The sequence below is a fragment of the Neovison vison genome, chromosome 6 (assembly GCF_020171115.1).
Source record: "Neovison vison isolate M4711 chromosome 6, ASM_NN_V1, whole genome shotgun sequence".
Lineage (NCBI taxonomy): Eukaryota > Metazoa > Chordata > Mammalia > Carnivora > Mustelidae > Neogale > Neogale vison.
The window spans coordinates 218,437,218-218,460,882 of record NC_058096.1 but is presented as its reverse complement, the minus strand read 5'-3'; the positions used below and the strand labels follow the sequence as shown (position 1 = coordinate 218,460,882).

At 49.8% G+C, this 23,665-nt stretch overlaps 1 protein-coding gene across 4 annotated transcripts in view; it reads left to right on the top strand.

The window, feature by feature from the left end:
- Positions 1-23,665, top strand: part of INSR (insulin receptor) — a 128,601-nt gene that overhangs the window by 46,261 nt on the left and 58,675 nt on the right. Inside the window, exon 1 of one of the 4 annotated variants that reach the window (XM_044254306.1) lies at positions 23,149-23,230. The exons of the other annotated variants lie outside the window; for them this stretch is intronic. The gene's annotated coding sequence lies outside the window, so the exon portion shown is untranslated. Of the gene's footprint in view, positions 1-23,148; positions 23,231-23,665 lie in introns of those variants that run through there. 4 annotated transcript variants of the gene reach the window in all.

Sequence of the window (23,665 nt, the reverse complement as noted above, 5' to 3'; positions counted from 1 at the left end):
CTCCCCTCATCACTCCAAGCGGCCTTTGAGGCCTGTCCCTCGAACCCCTTAAATGGCCTCAAATTCGTCTTCCCTGTCCAAACTGCTCACTAGTTGACTTTTGCTCCCTAGTTCACCTGCTAAATGCCAGGTACTGTTCTAGGCTCTGAGGACGTGACCCAGGGCATCAGAGATGAGTTCCTGACCTTGGGAGGCTGACATTCCCTCAGGGAAAACACAAATACCAGTAATAAGTTGGAGGCCACTGGGATACCACCTCCCATTGGTCAGGATGGCTACTGTCAAAACACCAGGAGAAAAACCAGTGCTGGTGAGGATGTTGGGAGATTGGAACCCTTGGGCACTGTTGGTGGGAATGTAAAATGGTGCCGCCGCTATGGGAAACAGTATGGTGGTTCCTCAAAAGACGAAACGGAATCACCCTATGACCTGGCAGTTCCACTTCTGAGTACGTACTCCAAAAAGCTGAAAGCAGAGACTCGGAGAGATGTTCATACAGCCATGTCCACAGCGGCGTTATCCACAGTGGCTGAGAGATGGGAGCAACCTAAATGTCCGCCAGCAGCTGAACGGAGAAACGGGATGTGGAATGTGTCCCTGAAATGGACTATGATTCAGTCTTGAGAAGGAAGGACTTTTCTAACACCTGCTACAACAGGGAGGACCCTTGAGGACGGTGGACTCCGTGCAAGAAGCCAGACACAAAAGGACAAATACTGTATTATCCCACCTGTAGGAGATCCCTAGAGGAGTCCTGTCCACAGAGACAGAGAGGAGCAGGTGGAAGCCAGGGGCTGGGGGCAGGAGATGGGAGATGATCCGTGCTTCCTGGGAATAGAAGTTCAGTCTGGGAAGATGAGAGGTTCTGGAAACTAGTGGTGGAGACGGCTGCACCCCAGTGAATGTGCCTAATGTCCCTGACCTGTCCTTAAAAATGATTAAAATGGCAAATGTTATATAGGTTTTATCACAGCCTGGGTGGCTCAGGGGGTTAAGCCGCTGCCTTTGGCTCAGGTCATGATCTCAGGGTCCTGGGATAGAGTCCCACATTGGGCTCTCAGCTCAGCGGGGAGCCTGCTTCCCTTCCTCTCTCTCTGCCTGCTTCTCTGCCTACTTGTAATCTCTGTCTGTCAAATAAATAAAAAAAAAAAAAAAAGAAAAAGAAAAAGAAGACGACTGTAATGACACAGGGGTTTCGTTGCCGCGTGTCGTAAAGTCCTTGGCAGGCTGGGAAGTGTCTTGTCCTGCTTGCACAGCTGTGTGGCTTTTTCATCTTTTGTGTCTTACCTGCTTGGTGGCTGCAGCAGGGACATTCAGTGCTTGGAAGAGTAAGAAGTTTGGGTCTGTTGGGGGAGAGAAAGTGTCTGCTGGTAAGCATGCTCAGGGCAAGGGGGCCGCTGTCAGGGAAGTGGGGAAGAGGGGTGGGTTCTTGTGTTCCGGCATCGGTGGGCTTGTGGTGGCCGAGAGGTGGCATCTGCTATGTTCTGGAACCCTGCTTGCTACTGTGGTCCCCAGTGAGCTCTGGTCCAGGTTGGGTTGTGTGTCCTCTAAAAAGAGGTGCTGAAGTCATAACCCTCCAGGACATCCGAGGGTGGCCTTATTTGGAAATAGATTGTATATGGAGGTAATCAAGTCATAACGAGGTCATAGAATGAGTGGTATCCTTAAAAGAGGAGGAATGTCAGACACAGAGACAAATACCTACGGACGGAAGATGACAAACTTCCCTCAGAGCCCTCAAAGGAGCCCGCTCTGCGGATACCTTGATGTGGGGCTTCCTGCCTCTAGAACCATGAGATATTTTTGATGTCGTAGCCAGGAGGCCTGTGGTCCTTTGTTCCAGCGGCCTCAGGACCCCTGTAGGAGGCCTGTCTCTAGATAGAAGTGGGTCAAAAGCCTCAAAAGGGTTGATGTGAGGGGATTTGGAGTTATATTCACAGCCCCTCAAACTTTTCAATTTGGACTTGCTCTGCCATCCACCCTCCAGCTTGTCATTCCCTTATTGCCTTATTCCGGAAGGTTTTTCTCCTCCCATGTGTAGGAAACAGCTATCCATATGTTAGTTGTTGTTGCTTTTTAACAAACTGTAGAAATGATCCCTGAAAGTATAGTTTTTGTTGTTGTTTTTTGAATAGTTCTATGCTTTTCACACATATCGGGGGTTCACTTTTGCTGAGAGGCGAGACTGTGACAAGTAACCCCAGTTACTTGTTACCCAAGTTACAAGTTACCAAGTCGACCTTGGGTGTCGAACGGCCCATGTCACAGATTGGACGTCATATATATTTCCTTGGTCTTGGGGGAATCTGGCATTAGAACCCCTTACTCTAAACCATCAATCTTTGGATTTCTTCTTGCCTTCATGTCACAACTAAAATGATCGAAAAACGATCATAAAATACCTTCTATGTAATTCTTCCTTCCTAGCTTTTGAAAGCACCCCGGTTTTGTTTGTTCTTCTTATAATGTAGAAAATGTAACCAAACTTCAGGAAAGAAAAAGGAGGGGAAGAAAAAGAAAAGAAAAAAACCAGACTTGGAAGCTCTGTGTGGGTTTTATTGTGGAGCGGCAAGTCTATAAACTGATCTGGAGAGAAGTGGCATCTTGATAATATTTCCTTGTATCCTTCCACTTTTCCAAGGGTTCCTTTGTATTCTTAGACACGTCTTATGATTTTTCTTCAGACAGAATGTGAGTCTTACGAGCACCATTCTTAGGCTGACTGGCTTTCTCTCTGTCTCTCCGTTGCTCTGTTAACCATCCATCTAACTCTCCATCTGTCCCTCCATCTACCTGTTTATCTGTCCGTCCATTCACTCATTGGTCTGTCTGTCTGTCTATCTCATCTTTTCATCCATTCATCCATCCACCCACCCACTCACCTACCCTACCCATTATCTGCCCGTTCTCTTTATTTCACACCTGTTCTTTCGTCTCCCCGTCCATCTGCGTACCTTTTCATCCACCTGCTTATCTGTCTGTCTGTCTGTCTGGAGAGATTTTGAAAAAGCATGAAATGAGGTAATTTTCCTGAATAAGGGACTGGGATCACGTGTTCTCTGTTCACTGCTCCTTCACTAAATACGTACGAATTCTAAAAGCCATGGAGTTGATTTCCTTAGATTTTCCAACTCTGTAATCATAGCACCTGCAGATTATGACGATTTGTGGCGCTTTGAGAGTCATTATGCCCGTCACACGGCAGGCACTTTCAGAACAGCGTTACGTGACAGAGTTGCACATGATCAGCCGGGCTCACTCCTCATTGGACTGGAACACTTCAATTGTTTTACTGCAGAGGATAATTATATAATTGTTAAGACTCTTGACCTTCCTGTTTTTAGCCTCCTTTAGTAAATGGGGTGTGATCGTGACCTTTTGACTGTCTCATATATCCAAGAGGCCCGACTAGTGTTTGTCTGTTGATCAGGACGGCAAATTCAATGCGTTGAGCTGTTAAGCAGTTAAAATCGCCTTGAAGTTCCCAACCTGGTTTCCAAGCAGGGTGGAATGTTGGTTTGTCCCCTCCTGCTGGTTGGTTGTCACCTCCTTCATTCTGGAGCACCTTTTCCATGGAGGGTTATGCCCACGGTGGGCTTCAGACCTGGGAACTCTTGGGAGCCTTGTGTCTTCTGCGGGGGGTTAGGGTGGGTCTCTGAAACTGCCCTGCATAATGGTAACCAGAGAGAGGCTGACTTTGTGAGCAGGACCCACTGGGGACCCACAGGACATGTTTCTTGTGCCCCGAGAGGGCCCCCAGGTTTGGGACAGTCTGGTCCAGATTTGCTAGGGTTTGCTTTTCCAGGTGATGCACCCTCATTCCTCTGCTGAGACAGAACCGTAGAGTGATGGGGTAGGTCTCAGACTACCTCCTTCCAGGTATGATAAACAGAAAAACGCCTTCCAGAGCACAGTGTTAAATAGTGGCGGCACAGGTCAGTTTTCAGGGATAACTCCAAAGCCCAACCGAAATGCTCGTGTGGCCGCTGCGGTCTTCACGGAGGCAGGCTGCCCTTCCAGTCCGCGACCCCGCGGGGCTCCAGTGCGGACACTGTTGCGTAACTGACCAGAGGGTGCAAAGTACCTGCAGGTCCTCTTGGTGCGGAGGGGAGCTCAGCATCCCGAATCGGGTTCTGAGCTGGCTAGAGTGGGTACCGAGCCCTGACATGCTCTGGAGAACGCACGTCCGCTTCAGGCAGACACGCAAGTGCCCGCCCCATGACGACAACTCAGCCCCTTCACGTCGCTGCTCCCTTTGTCCTAGACAGGCTGTGCGCCTTTTTTTTTTTTTTTTTTTTTGATTTTCTGACCTTCCTCATTGCTTCTTACTCCCTGGCCTTCTGATCTTTTACCCCAAGCCTAGGGAGCATAAAGGCGAGGCGTATATGCTGGAATAGCCAAGCTGTTCCAACAGCATCCGTGTTTACCCCCTCAAGTGTCAAAGGCACAGGGGACGTGATGGCTGGTGTCGAGGGGAAGGGCTTCCTGGGGACGCTGCGGCCAGAGCTCCTTCTTTCATTGGTTTCCAAGGTAAGATTGGAACTGTTTACTGAAGGAAATTAGTGTAATAAGTCTCCTCTGGCATATATTTCCAGTGTCCAAGTAGACCTGCTGAGATATTGCTCAAGAGTAGCAGAAGGGGGGGTGGGGGGGCGGGAGGCATGCGTCACGTCCGCCTGAGGCGTATTTATCCGCATTTTTGCAATATGGAAACCTGTTTGGAATGTGGGTGTATGGGGGAAAATCTGGGCTGGTTTCTAGGATTTATCTCTTCTTTGGCATTGAACAAAATTTTTAAAAAAATTTAAAGATCTTTTTTTTTTAAAAATTGAGAGAGACAGCGAGCATGAGAGAGAGAGCACTGGCAGGTAGGGAGGGGCAGAAGGAGAGAGAGAAGCGGACTCCCCACTGAGTAGAGAGCCCGATACAGGACCCTCCTAACCGTCAGCTGCGACCTCCCCACTGAGTAGAGAGTCCATTCCTGGACCCTGCGGTCTTGATCTGAGCTGAAGGCACACGCTTAACTGACCGAGCCACCCAGGCACCCCAAAATTGTTTTCTTTTTTTTTTAATTTCAATTTTTTTTTTTTAGTGTCATAGCCAGGCAACACTTTTCTCCTGAATTTGTGTCAAAGTTAGGGAAGTTAGAGATGTTTCGATCTTGGCTTTGACGCGGTTGAGAGGGGGATCTTCTCACGCCAGACAGAGTTTCTCTGCCTCTGCACTTTGGGCGTTCAAGGCCAGCCCGTTCTCTGTGGGGTGGGGGCTGCCCTGCGCCCTGTGGAGTGCCAAGCCACATCCCTGGCCTCCCCTGTCCCTCCCTAGAGTGGTGACAATCATAAATGTCTGCAGACGTGGGCTGAGGGGGAGCGGGCAGAACCATCCCCTGTTTGAGAACCACTGGACGGGGACCATGGCATCTGGCGGAGGAAGGGCACTCCAGAGTTTTCTCCTTTTCATGGCAAAATGGAAAGGCGGAGCCAACAGCTGTCAGCCACGTGGGAGTAGAATCAGTGGTTTGGCATTGCAGGGCTGCCTGCTGGTGGCAACCACATCTCCACCCCAGGGGAACCAAAGAATCCGAGGAAATGTGATTACAGTCCCCAATGGGTGGGTTTATGGATTTCCCGGGTGCCATGCTTGGGAGAGGACCAGGCCGTGGGGAGCAGCACAGACAGGTTACCACCCTCTTGGATGCTGTCTTGTAAACAAACACCTGGTCCGTCACATTGTAGACTGGAAAAGCACAGGGCGCGATGCAGGTTGGTTTAGTTGGATGAAAAGCCACGGAAGGGGACGTTCAGTGTTTCCCCCTGGGGGTGCTGCTTCACACACAGTAGGGCAGAATGAAAAAGGAATCACCTTACGCCTCTGTGGGCGACTGGCCCACAGCGACATCTCACGGTGGCACGGCCACTCACTAGCTGTGTGACCACAGGCAGGTTGCTTAAGCTCTCTGTGCCATGGTTTTCCCATCTGTGAAATGGGGATAATAGTAGTGCCTGAGGTTGTTGAGAGGAGTAGGTGACATGGTTAGAAAGGTCCTTGGCGTGCAGGAAAGCCCCATCTAGGTGTCAGGCAGCACGTGGGGACAGACTGTCCTTTCTTCTGCTACCTTGGTGGGGTGTCGTCTCTCTCCACGTCAGCTGCGACCTCCGCACGCCCCCACCCCGACCTCTGCAGCTTCTCCTGCTGTCAGCTGGCCAACTTAGAGACAAGTGCAGCCTGGCCGTTGAACGGAGTCTGGAGTCTTCTTTCTGTGCAGTCCTGTATCTGTGAGAAAGGCCCGGGGTTTATTTGTGCAGAAGCCCCCTGCGGCCGGTTAACCAGGACCATCTCCGCTTTCAGACACGAAACACCCTCCGCTATATTTAACCACAGTGTGCCTCCTTGGGACCACGCGTCTTTGGGCTCCTTTGCCCCGTGCAGGGTACACGGGCTGAGACCTTCGTCCTCCGGTGGCGACAGTGTCTTTCTTTGTGCATTCTTGCTCCTCTGGTCGAGATGTGGCTTGGTCGCCTGGAGTGGGGCCGTCGGCAAGGCTCCTGGGCTTCACGGAGGCTCCTTGTCCCCACAGCGGAAGGCTTGGCTGTACACTCTGGCTGCCCGGCACCTTTGAGCTGCCCATGAATGGGTTTTCAGAGCTTCTCTTGTTTACTTCACTGCACGCCTCTCTGTGGGCTCTTGTGAAATCATCGGGAGAGGAAAAGCCAAGTGGAAAACAGCCTTGCTCGGTGTTAGGGCTTGAGGGTGATGGGGAGAGACCGAAATGGAGATTTGCATGAACTGGTTTGCACATGTTACAAGATTTTATCTCTGTGCGTGTGTGTCTCTCTCTCTCTCTGCTCTGGTGGTTCAGAGAAGGGAAATAGGGAACTCCGGGTCTAAAGAAGGGTGAGGATAGATAACAGATATAGCAAATTAAGGGCCCTGGAGCACCTGGGAACACCCCAAAGCCATTATTTATTAGGCACCATTGACCAGCTACAGGACCCTCCTAACCGTCAGAAGAGGTAGGATTTGAGCCTAAAGTCTGGCTTCAGAAATCCAGCCTTTCCTGCTCTACTCTGCCTTAATGGGGGAAGGGACCTTTTGTACTGGGCTTTGAAGGTTGAATAGGAGTTCGATGAAGAAGAAACACATTCTGTACTGACTTTGGTCCCCTGTTCCTCCTAGAATTGGCCAGAAGCAAATACCTTGGAGGCCATAATTGGATGAGTGGGGTGACCAACTCACCTGGCTTTCCGAGGATTTTCTCAGTTTTAGGAAGCCCTGCTTCCTGGGAAACCCACCAGTCTCAGGCAAACCAGAACTGTTGGTCTCCCTAGGTTTCACCCAGCAGCAGAATTTTACACCAGAGCCTCGACACCCACTGAATTCTCTTTAACGCATCCCCAACAATGCTCATCTCTCACAGTGCTCCCTTATTTCTTCCTGCTGAGGTTCTTTCCCTCAAGCCTCCAATTCGTGGTTTGGGTGAGAATGAAAGGTAATTAATGCTTGCAGTGAGCTAATAAGCAAAGTGCGGGGCACCCGACAACCCGTTTTGGTTTTAGCTGTTGCCATTTTAGCCCTCGTTGCCCTCTTTGTCTGCATCGGAATGGACACCCCGTCCCTGAAGCGGGTGGGCTTCCTTGTACTCTCTTCTGAGGGAGCATAGTCACTCCAGCCTGGCCCTCCCCAAGGACATGCTTCCCAAGAGCCAAGTGTGGGCATAGTCCCCATCAGTTCGGGAAGCCACATGGCATGCTGGAGTTATGGGGCAGTGTGGGAGTGTCGAGTGTCGGGTCTTAGCAGAGTAAGTAGGAAACAGGTTCAGGGTTAGATTCAGGGCCAAGGCAACTGAAGGTCATCAGAGGTCGGACATCTGTGTTCCAGCTACAGCCCAGATCAGGCTGGACCAGATGTTAGTTGAGTCCCTTTTCCTTCCAGCGGCTGCTACCATCTTTCCGTTACCTTGCTACTGTCCGCTGAGCACCAGTCACCCCACTCATTCATTTTTATTTATTTATCAAGATTTTATTTATTTATTTTAGAGAGAGTGTGGGAGCTTGGGGAGGGGCTGCAGGAGACAGCGAATGTCAAGCAGACTCCCTGTTGGGCGTCTGTGCTCCCCCCACCCCCCCCAATTTCACAGAGACCCTAAGCTCACAACCTGAGCTGAAATCAAGAGTTGCCATGCAGGCGCCCCAGCCCTGTTCATCTATTGAGGACGCTGGCCCAGACTCTAGCCCACCCTGGACTCGGATAGAGCCTCCTGCAGGAAAATGATACCATGAATATTCATGGGGTGCTGAGGATGTGCCAGGCACAAGGCTGAGCGTCCCCACCACTTTCCCTTAAAATGCGGCCGTGGGCTGCGGGAACCTGTTCCTGTTTTCATCAGAATTCCCAACCAGGCTGGGTCTTGTGGTTTGAACATGTCCTGGAAGGAAGACAGGGAAGCAGACATGGGGAATGTTATCGGGATAGGAGGCTCAGTATGGGGGGGGCTCGCTGACACTCGGAGTCCCAGTGAAGTGGGAGCAGAGAAAGGGGGATTGTGCGAGCAGATGCGGGTCGTGGCGGCGGCAGCTGCCTGCTCTGCCCGCATGGAGAGTCTGGGAGATGATTGTGGTGGTTCGACTGTGATTCTTTCCCCCAGATTTAGACAGTGACACAGAGGACAAATACGAGGGCCCATGACCTTCCCTGTGTCCTCGCTGGAAGCATCTGACACTGCCCAAGAGGCCTGGGCGTGCCCGAGCTCACTGGTGTTCACGTTAACATGCATGACCTGGAGCCCCATAGTCCTGGGTTCGAATTCTGCCTCTCCTGCTTCCATGCTGTGTGACCTTGGGATCCACGTAACATCTCTGTTTTGTTCTGTGCAACTGGGTGAGATGATCGGATCTGCCTCATGTGGGTGCTGAGTAGGTTACACGGGGCAGTGTCCACAGATCCCTTAGCACTGAGCTGGACCCTGTTATTTCTCCTTCAGCTCTAGTAATGGTGGGTTGAAAACCCGCCAACTTTGGCCCATCTGTAGAGAAGGTCATTTTTTTTTTTTCTTTAATCCTGGGTAGGCTTGGTAGGGAGGAATGAAGACCTCTAGCCAGGTTAGCGAGACCTGGCTCTGTGACCTTGGGGAGGCTTTTAACTTTTTTTTTTTTTTAATTAATTAATTTATTTATTTGCCAGAGAGAGATCACAAGTAGGCAGAAAGGCAGGCAGAGAGAGAGAGAGAGGAGGAAGCAGGCTCCCTGCTGAGCAGAGAGCCCGACGCGGGACTCGATCCCAGGACCCTGAGATCATGACCTGAGCTGAAGGCAGCGGCTTAACCCACTGAGCCACCCAGGCGTCCCGAGGCTTTTTTTTTTTTTTTTTAAAGATTTTATTTATTTATTTGACAGAGAGAAATCACAAGTAGACGGAGAGGCAGGCAGAGAGAGAGAGAGGAGGAAGCAGGCTCCCTGCTGAGCAGAGAGCCCGATGCGGGACTCGATCCCAGGACCCTGAGATCATGACCTGAGCTGAAGGCAGCGGCCTAACCCACTGAGCCACCCAGGCGCCCCCGTCCCGAGGCTTTTAACTTTTAACTTGAGTGCTGACGGCTAGTTCCCTCTGGTCGGGCAGCCGCGGCCCAGGTGTCTTGAGGTCTCTTTTGCATCTAACTTCTTGGCTCATGTTCTCTAAACGTTCATGGAGGGCGGCACAGGCGAAACTTGACCCAGACCCTGCTTTCTCAGGCACTGCGGTGGACCCAAGTGAAAGGACCTTGGAAGAAAAGGGTTCAGGACCAGCAGAGGGAAGGAGGTTCACTGATTTCCACCCTTCTGGGTGGCGGGTGGGGAGTGTTTCCCCTTCTGCCTGGTTTGCTTCTTACACTGAATTCCCCTCCTTTGGAATTATACATACTTTGATTACAAAGAGAACACACTGTCATGGGGTTGATATCCTTGAAAGGAGCTGATTTATATCCCGTTTGGCTGGGCTGTTATTAGCCGACTGGCCTGGGTTCTAGAAAGTTCAAGAGCCTATGTCCTATGTATCAGCCGTTGTTCCTTAAAAAAACCCACATTCACAGGCACCTCTTCCAGAATGACTTCTCAGGCTTATAGAATTCTCTGTTCTTAGTTCCATTTTAACTCCTAGGTTTTTCCTGTAACTAGGACCGTTGGAGACTTTTACTTTTGTAATAGGATATATGACAGTAGCATCCTCTGTTTATCGAGGACTTCTGATTTTCTAGGACCTGGGTTAGTCACTCTCTGTGCGTCAGCATGTTTAATCTTCTAACCAACTGTTATGTAGGGATTGTTATTCATTAACCCCTGTTTACAGATGGGGAAACTGAGGCCCAAGGATGTTGGCTCACTTGCCTGATGTCACATAAGGGCAGAGTTGGTCATTGACCTTGGGTCTGCCCGACCTCGCAGTCTGAGCTGCTCTGGTTCTGTCCTGCTTCACGTGGATTGGGAGACGCATGAGACCCCTTGTGTCCCTATAGCCCAGCCCAAGCCCAACCAGGGAAGGAGTGTGTGTGGCTTGCCTGGGGGTCCTGTGATCATCACAGTTCCCACCTGTTGTGTTGGTGATCGTGGGCAGAAAGGCAGCACTTGCAGATCCACGAAGGGAAGTGGAAGGAATTTACTGGAATGCAGGAGGTATTGGCAGAAAGTCAGAATTAAGAATCCTGAATTTGAAGACTCTACAGTGTGAGCATTAAAAGTTCTAATTCTGGGGGTGCCTGGGTGGCATAGTCATTAAGCATCTGCCTTTGGCTCAGTGCATGATTCCAGGGTCCTGGGATTGAGCCCCAAATCAGGCTCCCTGCTCAGTGGGAAGCCTGCTTCTCTCTCTCTCCCATTCCCCCTGCTTGTGTTCTGCCTCTCACTGTGTCTCTCTCCTTCAAGTAAATAAATAAAATCTTAAAAAAAAAAAAATTCTAACTCTGGAGCCAGACTGCCTGGGTTCAAATCCTGCCTCCACCCACCATGCCCTTGATGAGTGACCCTGAGCAGCTGCTGTTTCCTTTACAAAATAAGGATAAGTTTGTACCTGTGGTGGTTAGCCGGAGGCTGCAGACCTCTTACTACAATGCCTGGCATGGGGCTGGCTACCATTAGCGCTCTTGGGTATGTGTGTATGTGTGTGTGTGTGTGTGTGTGTGTGTGTGTGTGTGTGTTAAAACATACATAACATGAAATTCATCATTTCAGCCATTTTAAAGTGTCCAGTGGCATTAAGTACATTCCTATTATTGTGCAATCATCCCCATGTCTATTTCTAGAACTTTCCATCTCCCCAAACGGAGACTCTGTCCCCATGAAGTATGGGCTCCCCACCCCCTGCCCCAGCCCAGGCACCCACCATCTCCTCTCTGTCTCTGTGAACAGGACTTCCCTGGGGACCTCCTGGGAGCAGGGTCCTGCAGGATGTGCCCTTCTGGGTCTGGCTTCTCTCACTGAGCTCCGTGTCCTGGGGCCCCTCCACAGCATGGCAGGGGTCAGAGTTCCTTCCTTTGTCTAGCTGAATAATATTCCAGTGAATGGATGGGTCCCAGTGTGTTTATCCATTTATCCATCAGTGGTGAGTCTTGAGTTTTCTTTCTTTCTTTTCTTTTTAAAGATTTGTTTATTTTAGAGCGCAAGAGGGAGGGAGAATCTCAAGCAGACTCTGCAAGGAGTGCGGACCTGGACCTGGGGCTCCGAGCTTGTGACCCCGAGGGTGTGCCCAGAGCTGAAACCAAGAGTCAGATGCTCAACCAAAAGCCCCCCAGGCGCCCACGTCCTGGGTTTTAAAAGCCACTTTCACACTGACATTTTGTGCATGTGTGCCCTGGTCACGGACAGCGAATAGGTTTCCCATCACATGTATGTCCAGTAGGAAGCCTGGTTTTCCATCTCCGGGCTGGGCGTGTCATCTGTCGAACCTGTCTATGAGAAATGAGAAAATCCAACCCGCTTCACCAAATGGTTGTCAGGATGGAATGAAACAAGGCATGTGCCATTGCTCTGAACAAGTCAGACAAATAGACCTGCGAGGGTGTACTCTTTCCCCTCACACGGTGGCTCTATTTAACTTGCTGTTTGACTTCTGTTTCGGTCTTGCCCTGCTGCCTTTGGCTTGTCGATGTTGTTTTCTTTGTGACTGCCTTCAGCAGCCCATGCATGGGGCTGTGGATTACCCAACTTGAAAGGTGTACAAATCCTTTCCTTCTGAAATCAGCCTCTCTGAGACTGTCTCTGTCTCAATCCATTAAAACCCCATAAAGGAGGGACCCTGAGCATTGCCGGGTGAGAGAAACAAAAAGGAAAACGGACTTAAGTTTAATACTAACTAACTCTTTGCAGGATTCACGGAGGGTGGGTTCTTGCAGGGCCCTGTAGTGGTTTCAGGAATCCTCAGCGTTGTTCCAAGTCTCACTTTTGAAATGGAGCTGGGAAAGGACCCTCACTGCTGGCCTGGGGCTCCCCTGTGCTTCAGGGGTTCTTGGAGGGTCCATGGCTGGTGGGTGCTGGCAGAGAGGGGCACAGAAGATGGAAGCTTCTCTCTGGCTCTGCCTGCCCACATGCTGATGTGATAAGGGCAGTGGCAACGGAACAAGGTCTGGCACAAGGTAGATCCTCAGCAAAACGACAGGTGGATGATGCAGTGGATTGCGCATGCGTGGGCAGATTAATGCTGTGGATTGCGCGTGCGTGTGCGGGTTAATTTGTTGGATTGCGCATGCGTATAAAGGTTGATGCCATGGATTGCGCGTGCAGGTTAACATGGTGGATTGCGTGTGCGTGTACAGGTTGATGCCGTGGATTGCGCGTGCATGCGCAGGTTGGGAGCAGAGCTGGAGATAGGAGACATGGGTTGTGGGGACTCTAGAAACTGAGGTGTGACCGGGGGTGGGGTGGGGGGGGTGCTGGAGCCTCTGCAGCTGTACCTCAGGGCTGGGTGGACAAACTTCAGGATTTCAGCTCCATTTACTTTTCAGATTTCCTTCTGTCTTGGCCACAGGTCACGCTCTAAGGCAGTGGTTCTCACTGGACAGTGACTGTAGGGATATCTGGGGCCATTTGTGGTTATCATGACTGGAGGAGGGAGGGCGCTACTGGCGTCTAGAGGGTGGAGGCCAGGGACGCGGCTCAGCATCCTCCCTCGCTCAGGACACCCCCGCCCCCCCCCCGACCCCGACCCCCACGACTGAGAATGCTTGGCTTCTGATGTCTGCTTGTGCCGAGGTGGAGAAACCCTGGTCCAAGACAACAGTTGAGGGTGGACTTGTCAGCCCCAGGTTGGCCCTGGATCTCCCAAATCTGTAACTTGGGAAAGCTCCGCAGGGTTCCCAGGTGTGCGATTGGCCAGGAACGAGACCCTGGCAGGTGGTTGTGTCCTGCCTCAGACACACCAGTATAAAGCTCTGTTCGGCAGGAAGACGTGTTTGGTGCCTCTTGCCCATTGTATCTCTCCTGATAAGCTTTGTGGATTGTTCCGGATTGCGTTGATGGGGGGCAGCTTTGTCCTCTGCGGCTACTGGCCGGGTAGTGCTATGTTGGTGGGAGAGGCAGCAGCTGCCCAGCCTGTTACTCAGCTCCGAACGTGCTTGTGTATGCTTCGGTTCAGAGGGTCACTGGATTGTGTGCTTTCCTTTTGTGGTTAGTCAATTTAATTTGTTACTAATAATAAAATCCGGAACTTACCTGGCCCTGAAGCCCCAGGTCATGGAGAAAGCTTGGTGGCCTGCCGTCCTTTTCAGAGGCTGGCGGAGCAAAATTGTCCCCTGTTCCAGGACAGGAACATTTCCTGAAAACTGAATTTGCTTTATTGGTGACTAAACCAGCAGCTCGATCCCAAGGATTCAGTTTCTCTAGAATTATCTGGTTTTATCAAGGACAGATTGAGGTCTCCGGATAGGGGCACAAAATTTAAGGCGGCACCAAAAATATTCAGTAATTTAATGCTATATTAAAACATCAAATTTAAAGCCAAAATATTTACAAAGAATAATATTTCAGAATTTTAAAAAAATTATTTTTTTTTGAGAGAGTGTGCACACACTTGAATGAACTGAGGAGGACAGGCAGAGGCAGAGGGAGAGGGTGAGAAAATCCTAGGTGGGCTCCATGCTGATTGTGGGGCCCGATATGGGGCTCGATCTCACGACCTTGAGATCACAGCCTGAGCCGATATCAAGAGTCTGACGCTTAACTGACTGAGCCACCCAGGCACTCCAGAACTTCAAAATTGTAAATAAAAATGGGATCTGACCCTACTCACTTCCCCCCAGTCTTGCTCCCGTTGAATCTTGGTTTTAATTTTGGTATTTGGTGCACCAAATTAAATTTTTGGCCTTAATTTTGGTTTTTAAAAATACTGTTTGTCCTGATGACTGTGGGCTTTGGTACCCCATTACATTTGTGCCTGAGGGGAGTGCCTCATTTGCCCTACCCTGGTCCCAGACCCGGGAGGCTGGGTCATTTTCTCAGACTGTTATATAGATGGGGAAACTGAAGCCCATGGAGGCTGGGTTTCTATCCTGGGGTCAGAGCCAGCAAGCTGGGGCAGGGGCAGGGACTTGAGCCTGAGCAGTCGGACTCCAGAATCCAAACTCTTCTGGCCTTTACCTTCTTGTTGACTTCCTAACTTTGTGTTTCGGGAGGCGAGGGTTTCTCCTGCTTATTTCCAGGTAGGAGACACCCCTGGTTTTTTTTTGGCTTTTATCTTGAATTAAATCATGGCAACATGGATTTTGCAGCACCTTGTCACTTAAGTGCTCAAACCGTCAGATTACTACCTGTGTTTTTTTTTTCTTTTACTTAAAATTGTTTTATCATTGTGAAATATATATAGTGTAAAATTTACCATCTAAACCATTGTTAAGTGTACAGCTCACTGGTGTTCAGCACACTCACACTGTCGTGCAACTACCCCCATCATCCGTCTCCAGAACTTTCCATCTCCCCAGACTGAGACTCTGTCTCCATGAACCATGGACTTCCCATCCCCTCCCCCACTTTATCCCCTCCCATCATCTACCTTCTGCCTCTGTGGATGGGGCTTCTTTGGGGACCTCCTGGGAGTGGGGTCCTGCAATATCTGTCCTTATGTGTCTGGCTTCTGTCACCAAGTATAATGTCCCTAGGTTCATCCATATTATAGCAGGTGTCAGAATGTCCTTCCTTTTTAGAATTGAATAATACTCCCGTGTGTGCATGTTTTTGTGTGTTTACTTATACATTTATATTTATATCTGTCTAATCGCATGTGGTTTATCTATTCAACCAATTTTTAATTTTATTTTATTTTTAGATTTAAAAATTTTTAAATTTTTTTAAAGATTTTATTTATTTATTTGACAGACAGAGATCACAAGTAGGCAGAGGTGGGTGGGGGGAGCAGGCTCCCCGCTGAGCAGAGAGCCTGATGCAGGGCTCCATCCCCAGACCCTGGGATCATGACCTGAGCCAAAGGCAGAGGCTTTAACACACTGAGCCACCCAGGCGCCCCTTCAGCCGATTTTTTTGAAAAGCGTATTATACATGCAATGGTCAACCCCCTTAAAGAGGTGCACCGCCTAAAGTAAGGTCCTTCTGCGCCTCCCCTATCCCCAGAGGCAATCACTCCTCCGAGTTTCATGTTCACCCCAGAGAGGAATTGTATGCACATGTGTGTGGATGCTGCTCACATCTGCCTGGCCCTGTTTTTGAACGAATACACTCTCCTCACTGCTCTGTGCCTTGGCTTTCTCCCTTAATGGCATTTCTTGGAAGTCTTCTGCATCTTTTTCTTTTGTGGCCCCGTCATTTGGAAGGGACTTGTCCGGTCGGCAAGCGGTGGACATTTCCAACTCTTTGTTGTTAGAAACAGCAAAGCAAGTCGGCTGTCCTTGTTCTTGAAACGGCACAGAGTTTTTTTTCGAGGTGGTGCCTTCTGGAGTACCGAGGACATCCTAGCTCTTGCTCTTGAACCGAAGGAGGGTGGGTGAAGTAGTATTCAAAGAGGGGGTGATGCAGAACGTTCTGTATTTGAGCTTGTAGGTTATTCACACGTTATTTTTATCCTCAAACCCACGTGGATCTTTTATGGGGTAAAACATAACTTTTATAGACTGGATCTTGACACTTGCGTATATTGAAGAGCAGAAGCTAGAGGTTTCAGGTAAATGTCTGGTTCCTTTGGGCTGTCAGGGGGGAGGTGTGAGTTATATAGTCATTGCTCCCTGCACGGTGTACTTGGAGCAGCCGGGTCCTCGTTATTACCTAGGTGATGCCCCGGCACAGGTGGGTTTGCGGGCACCCCCAGGTGGGTTTCTGGGCACCCCCAGGTGTGGGCCGTTTTACCCTCAGCGCTCCGCCTGGTCTCACCTGTCCCCGAGGTTGTACCCTTAACCTTGCTTGCATGCTCCATTGGAAGATTTCAGCGCAGACACGATGGCGAACAGTAGAACCCCATAAACCGGGTTTGCTTTGGTGCAGTCCTGTTGCTGAGGAACACTGGGCGAGCTGCACTCAGAAGACCACAGCTGAACCCAGCCGCAGGGGCTTCCACGCACTGGTGCTCGTGCCTCGGGCATCAGCTGGCTCCTCCAGGCCCTCACGGGTGGCAGGTGGCATCAGCCCCACGCTCAGCCAGTCACCTACGAGGCCTCAGTCTTGCTGCCTCCGGGCTCAGGGCTGGCCCCATGCTCACTGTGGCTGGGCAGAGAGCTCCCTCCCCGGGCATGTGAGGACGTTCTTAAAAGCAGGAGCCACTGTTTTATAGCTTTTACTCTTTGCTGGCTGTTGGTGTGGGACAGTGGATAAAAAACAGAGAGTCCAGCTCTCATGCAGCCTATTCTCAGTGGGCCTGGTGTTCAGGAAACATGTCCACAGACCGGTGGACAAGGTAATTTTGGGTTGTTGATAAGTCCTAGGAAGGAATGATGTCGGGGTGACAAGGCCGGCCAGGGTGAGTGGGGGCTCCATTAGGTAGAGAGGTCGGGGAGCCCCTTCGCGGGGAAGCTGCTGTGGGAGGCACTGGGGAGCAAAGCGGCTTCTAGGTGGTTGGAACTGCATGTGCAAAGGCCCTGGTGTGACCTGGTGATTTTTTTTTTTTTTTTTTTTAAAGGAATTGATTTGTATTGCCTGGGCTTTCAGTGCCACAGGTGAGACCCAGAATGAACCGTAGAGCAACTCTGTGAATCGGGTGGCCTGGGTGATCTTCCATTTTACAAGAGGGGGGATGGGCTCGGAGAGGTCAAGATGCTTGCCTGGGAGCCCAGAGTTGGCAGGTGGCAGACTCCACCTTGGACCTGATTCTCTGCCCCGAGCTTCTGGCCACCGGCATGCATACCCTGAGTTGATGGCCATGTGGGGCTTAAGGACAGCCCTGCCTCCCATTCCCTCCATCAGACCATCTCTGTCGGCTCAGTAGCTGCATCGTTCTCCTCTCCCAGGAGGGGTCTTTTGTGGGCCAGCACTCATCTTGGCCACTTCCCACCCCTTTTGCCCTAGAGCTGTGGCCGTTGGTTTCTCACACATGTGACAGTTGTTCTCGGAAGCTAGTCAAGGTTACGATGCCGTGTGTGTGTGTGTGTGTGTGTGTGTGTGTGTTTGTGAGAGAGAGAGAGAGAGACCATTTTCCTAATGCAGTTTCTATTTGGGTACCTGCTGTTTAATTCTTCTTCTTCTTATTTTTTGGTTGCTAAGGAAAAATGCATTAATTTTTATCTTTGCATCCTGTGGAACTCTTTGTGAATAATGGGCAGCCCGGGGTAAGGGCTGCCAAGGAACAGATAGGAAGGAAATTTGGTGGGTGGGTGGGGGATGTGTGTTTGAGAACCAAGGTGCACCTTTGATCTTCAAATGCCTCGGAGGGAATCTCCAAGTGAGCTGGGAGTGAGAGCGAGGGCTGTGCCCAGGAAGGTCAAAGCCACACGCAGGTCTGGCGGGTGGCTCATAGGGCATGGGCGCGGTGACATCTCAGAGGGGTGGCTGTCAGTGCCGGAGAGCAGTTCCAAGAAGTGGAGGTCTGTGAGCCAAGTGTGAGGTGTTTTCCTGGGGGTGCGAGGGGCAGGTCTTCACCATAAGTCTGCTTGCAAGTCCACCCTCTCCCTGCCCCCCTCTTTCCCTGCCCCCCCCATTCTCAGCCAGGCCAGGGAGGCCAAGCAGGGGGAGCCATGTCTCCATTGAGACTGTGGGTTTGTTTCTCTGCAGGAGGATTTCCTTCCCCAGCCTTTCTCAGTGTCCGTGTCTCTGTGTGTGTGTGTGTGTGAGAGAGAAGGGACGCAGTTACGCATCTTGCTTTGGGTCTTACTCATTTCAAGTTTAAGCCCAAAGTCATTCAAGGCCCAAATTCCCAACCTTTCCCAGCATTCCATAATCACAGGCCTCAGGCAGGAATGTGCCCCAGAGCCCTCCAATTATGGTTTCCTTAGGAGGCTATTAAATCTCGATTTGTGAGAGGAAAATTGGGCATTCTCTGTTTTCCCTTTTAGTCTCCAGTGTTCTGCTACTGTGGGTGAGCTCTTCTAGAAGCTTCCAAGTGGTTTCAAAGGCTGTTTAGGTACCATAGGGAAGTGTGGTTAGTTTATGACGTTCTTGGGCTATAGAAAGAGCTCGTCATGGGTTCCATTGAGATCCCTGGATAATCATGTTGGCTGTTTCCTTTGGGGGAAGAAGTGAGTGTGGGGTTGATGGGAACGTGGAGAGACTGGATTTGGATCCAAAAGGACCCACAGAAGTGCCTGGCGAGGACCTCCCTGTGCTGGACATGGGGGACCTGGGGAGCATGGACAGCCCCAGTGTTTTCTGCCTTGGTCGCCTGCCTGGCCTTGGGCTACCTAGCACAGGGCACGGCAATGTTTGCACTTAGGGAACCGAATGGACACAGGGATGGGTGGAGCACAGTGACAGGCTGGGTTCCAGGGTCAGCCATCCGTGCAGGGTCACCAGCGATTCCAAATCTCCGGCTGCCTCCCCTCCTCCACCCCTGCCCCATACTTAGCAGATTGAGAGTGAATGTACAAAAGTACGGACGAACACACTTTCCCCGAGAATACTTTGGGGAGAGGGATGTGAAGGTTTCTTGGGGCATATTTTAGATTTGGTCATTTAATCCATCCAATGCCTCCCAGCCAGTGCTTTGTAGGAGGTCCACTATTTTGCAGAGGAATCAGGGCTGACAGATGAGATGCCCGGTGTTGTTGCTGGTGCTAAGGACACCTGTGAACCCCTTTCTTGGGCTCTGCAAGGGGCTGGGTGCTGTGCAGGGCACGTTTCGTGCATCATCCTGTCTGGTCCTTAGGCTCGCCCAAGCTGCTGTTACTCTTCCCATGTATACCCACGGGGAAACTGAGGCACAGAACGCCGAATCCCGTGACCAGGAGATAGCATGCCTCCCCTCACAAAAACCCCTGGTCGGCCTGAAGTCATAATTCTTCGTGCTCCACGTTGGGGTGCTTCGAAGCTGCGGATTCCAGGGCTGATGAGGAAGCCTCCAGAGAGCAGATTTGAACAATGCAGAATTTCTCCCCCTCCTGTTCGTGATACAGCCCCGGTTCCAGTGCCGGTGGCTGAGGGTCTGGGATGCATGGGCGACTCTGAACAGCAGCTTGATTGCATGGTGAAGACGGGGAGGGAAGCCGTGGAGACTAAGGCAAGGCAGAGGATTCTTCCAGAAGAGGGCATTTAGCTCTCTGGCTGTTCAGGGCAAGAAAGAAAGACTTTAGGGTTCACGGGAATAACCCTCTGAGGAAATTGACAGCCCCTTGTGAACTGCGTGGAGTATCAGCATCGTCGGTAACTGCATGTTCTTGGTAGGTCACTAAATGTTCCTGGGCTCCTGAGCTGTTCGGTCTGTCTCCCCGAGAGGTGTGTGGAGCTGTGTCTGTTCTGTTCACCACCTTGTGTCCAGAGCTTAGCATGGTGCATGCAGCTCTGGGGGAGCACAGATCTGTGCACCGAGGGGACCCAAAGGAAGATGGTGGGAAGACTGGCAACACAATGTGTCTTGCTACCTAGTGAACTTTTTAATTAAGAAACGAGGAGTTCACAGGCAGGCAGCCTGCCTGTAAAGGTCAAAGGGGTTTCTAGGGCATCTCCATGGTGCAGAGAACAATCCACCTGTGACTAAATACTGGCTGGCGAGCGAGGGCATGGGTGTTGTTGGTCTTGGTGGGGAAGCACAGTTCCTCCATGGTCATAGTGTGCGTGCACAAGAGCCTGGTAAGCTTTCTTTCCATTAGGAGAGAAGGTGACTTCTTTACGGTGTTGAGAAACTACGCATCTTTTTAAGATGATGCCTGGCCTCCAGGCTGATGGGAAGGCATTTCTGCAGCTCTGTTTTCCTTCATGTACTTTCCCCAAGTGTTTGCCTGGACTTGGCAGCGTAAACAGAGGCGGAGCCAGGAAGTGGCAGGTGTCTGGGCTGTTTGCTCAGGTAGATGAAGGGCTACAGACAGGGTCTCGAGAGTTAGTAAGGAGGATCCAGTGGCAAAGGGGTAAAGCCATTCTTTTCTCTGGCTGAAATAAACATGGGCAGGACATGGGTTTTCCCCTAAATCAGAGAACTCCATTTTTTTTTTCCCCCTAATAGAACAGCAGTGTCCGAGGTAGACACACTTCCGTGTCCCAAGAACAGCCACGGGGCTCTCGGCACAGAGATGACACAACGGAGCTTCTGGTCTTTGCTAGACAGAAATTAAAGCAGCCAAAACTGGCTTTAGGAACCAGCTCAATAAGGAAATAAGCTGAAAGTTTCCCTCTTTGGTCACAATGGAATTTGAACTAGGTGTCTTCTTTCTTCAAAGTAAACTTGATCCTACTTCGTGGTGTGTCTCTGCAGAAATATAGTATGCTCTGCGGTTGACTTTTGTCCTTGAGAAGTTGAGGAGATTTTCTCCATTCCTTGTCACTGTGTCTAAACTCTGTTAGCTCATGTGTGTAGAAGCTTCTAGGAAACTGGCTTCTGTTGACCTGCGTACATTCAAGACCACCGTGTACTTTGTTATTGAAAAGCCATCAGTCAGTCATGTGAGCGAGCAGACGGACCTTTTTATGTTTGAGATTGTCCCCAGGGAAACCCTCCTCACAATTCAGACCTTCCACGGTGATGGATTTCAAACTCTGACATTCCCCATTTCTACTTCCTTGTTCCCATGGAGGCTGCAGTTCTCACTGTCTCTGCCTCGCCCCACTAGAAAATGGTCATACCTAATTCCAAAAATGACACACAGCACTTGACCATGTGTATAGATAGTGACAGAGAAAAATATGCAAAGAGTTCATGGCAAAAGGCATTAATTATTAGGGAGTGAAAGAGGTTTTGCATTGTGTGAAGGGACAATCTTTAGTGAGGGCCCACGAGCATAGTATTAGACTTCAGAGAGGAAATTGGAAGAAATACCAGAAGAATTGAGAAACCCTTGGGGAACCTCAAACATAGTCTTGATCATGGAGATAAACCTCAATTAGACAACAAGGAGTTTGGATACGATGGTTAATAAGATCATGGTAACAGAGGAGACTGAACTTTGTACTCTACAAATGATACACATTTGAAAGTACTCTTGGAATATTTAGAAAAATTAATCATCTGTTAAATCTCAAAAAAAAAAAGGGAGCCCCAACACAGTCCAAAAAACACTAGCCCTAATCTTTTGCTGCAAAACGTTAAGTGGAAATTAATTTTTAAAAGCTTAACTGAACAGACATGCGAGACAAACTGTTACCATGTGATGAGGAAAAACAAAACAGAACTCTTAACTTTGGTTAGGGAAGAGCTCAGTACTGTAAGGACAGACTCTTCAGAAGGCAGTAGAGTAGATGCAGAGACAAATTCAGGGCCATAAGCGATCACCCACAGAAATCACAAAAATGACACAACAAATAATAGAACAATTCTTTCCAGGAAGAAGGAAATGATGAATTAACAGGGACTAACTGATTTAGAAAACAACTAGAACTGACAAACTCAAGAGCTGGGTCTTTTAGAGCTATCATGCCCAATAAGGTAGTCACTGGCCACGGGAAAATTAATTGATTTGCAGTCAAAGCCCAGCTTTCCAGCTCTTAGTAGCTATAAGTGGCTAGTGAATTTGGACAGCACAGATACAGAACTTTTCTATCAATGCAGAAAGGATGTAAGACAATGCTGTTTTCCAAAGGATTTATGAAATAATGTAACTAAGGACAAATATTGTAGAATTAAGAATGAAAAGAGAAATGTAAAACCCAGTAAAAATTATAGACAGCTCTGGTAATACTTTTGGGAATCTCATTGAAATAATTCACTTATTGTTTTAAGTGTTTATTTTATTAGACCGATCAGGACCTTGTGGAAGAAATTAAGGCTGTGATTTTGCCCCCAAGAGCAGCTATGCCTGAATCTCATAAATTGCCTTTAAAATTTACCTTGTCTCAAGAAACCAAAAATCTGAGTAGGTGGAAACAGCTTTTAAAAAGTGACCCTTAGAGTCCCTGTCTAACACACGTATGTGTTATGTACACAAATCAAGAAAACTTGAAAAATATCCACGACAAACAAACAGGGGTCCTTACACCTTGCAAGAGTGGCTTTTAGGACCAGGCTGGGGTGGACTGAGGAGTGACTTAGCAGATGTTGTGGACTCCACATGTCAAACCCAGGTCAGGGAAGTCTGAGCACCCAGCTTCTTTGTCCGTCATTTGTCTTAAGAGTCTGCAGATGCCCAAGTTGGAAACTGGGGAACCATCTGGGAGATAAGTCCCAAAGGCTCCACCTCCCTAGTGGTTTCCCAAGGCAGCCTCTTCCTTCCTGTCCCTTCTGCCCTTGGCTTCCTCAGCCATCCACCAGAGAGCTAGAAAATTGTCCCAGACATGGATCTGATGGTGTCTTTTCTAGTTGAAGCCCTTCTTTGGTTCTTCCTGAGGTGCAGAGTCCAAGCCCCAAGGCTCCCTAACTTCCCCATCTGCCCTGACCTCCCCTGCCTCCTTCCCCTGTACTCTGCCCTTCATCAACTCTGAACTGTTTATAGTTGCCTAAAGGCAGCTTCCGATGATTCATGCATTTGCACACACTGTCCCTCCCCCATGGGGTAAAGCCAGCCACCTGATCCCTCACCTTTTTCCCCCACCCCATGAGCTTTATTGTGTACCTACGTGTGCATGCATAAGACAGGCGAGGTCCTCCTTCCTTTCACAGGGCATATGAGGAGAGGAGAGACAGTGTCTCCATTCATTTCTGTGTACCAGTGCCAAGAAGGGGCGAGATCCAGGTGGGCCACAGTGGGGAGCAGGTAAATAAAACCCAGAGAACTCCATGATGCCACACTCCGCCCCATTCTCCTTGGGAGACCTGGGTTTGAGTTTTGGAGGAAAGGTTTGCTAGCTGAGTTGGCCTCAGCAAAGCTGTCTTTCTGTGCCTCAGAAGGAGATCATTGTTTTGAGTAATAGGATTAATACCTTCCTAACTCATGTGCGTTGACCGTCCTATTCTGCAGGAGGAATGTACATTTTTAAACTATTCTTGGTGGGAGGTGGTTAGATAATGCCCGTTCACTGCCTTGGTTTACTGGAATTGCAAATACACGCGGAGCACACAGGTCTGACGTTTTCAGATCTACAGGGAACGCTGGCTGGAGGGCACCTCAAAAGTAGCCTGTAGATTTTCTTAAAAGTGTAATTTATGAGTATGATCCTTGGTTTTCTGGGTGAGTGATGGGTGCAAGTCC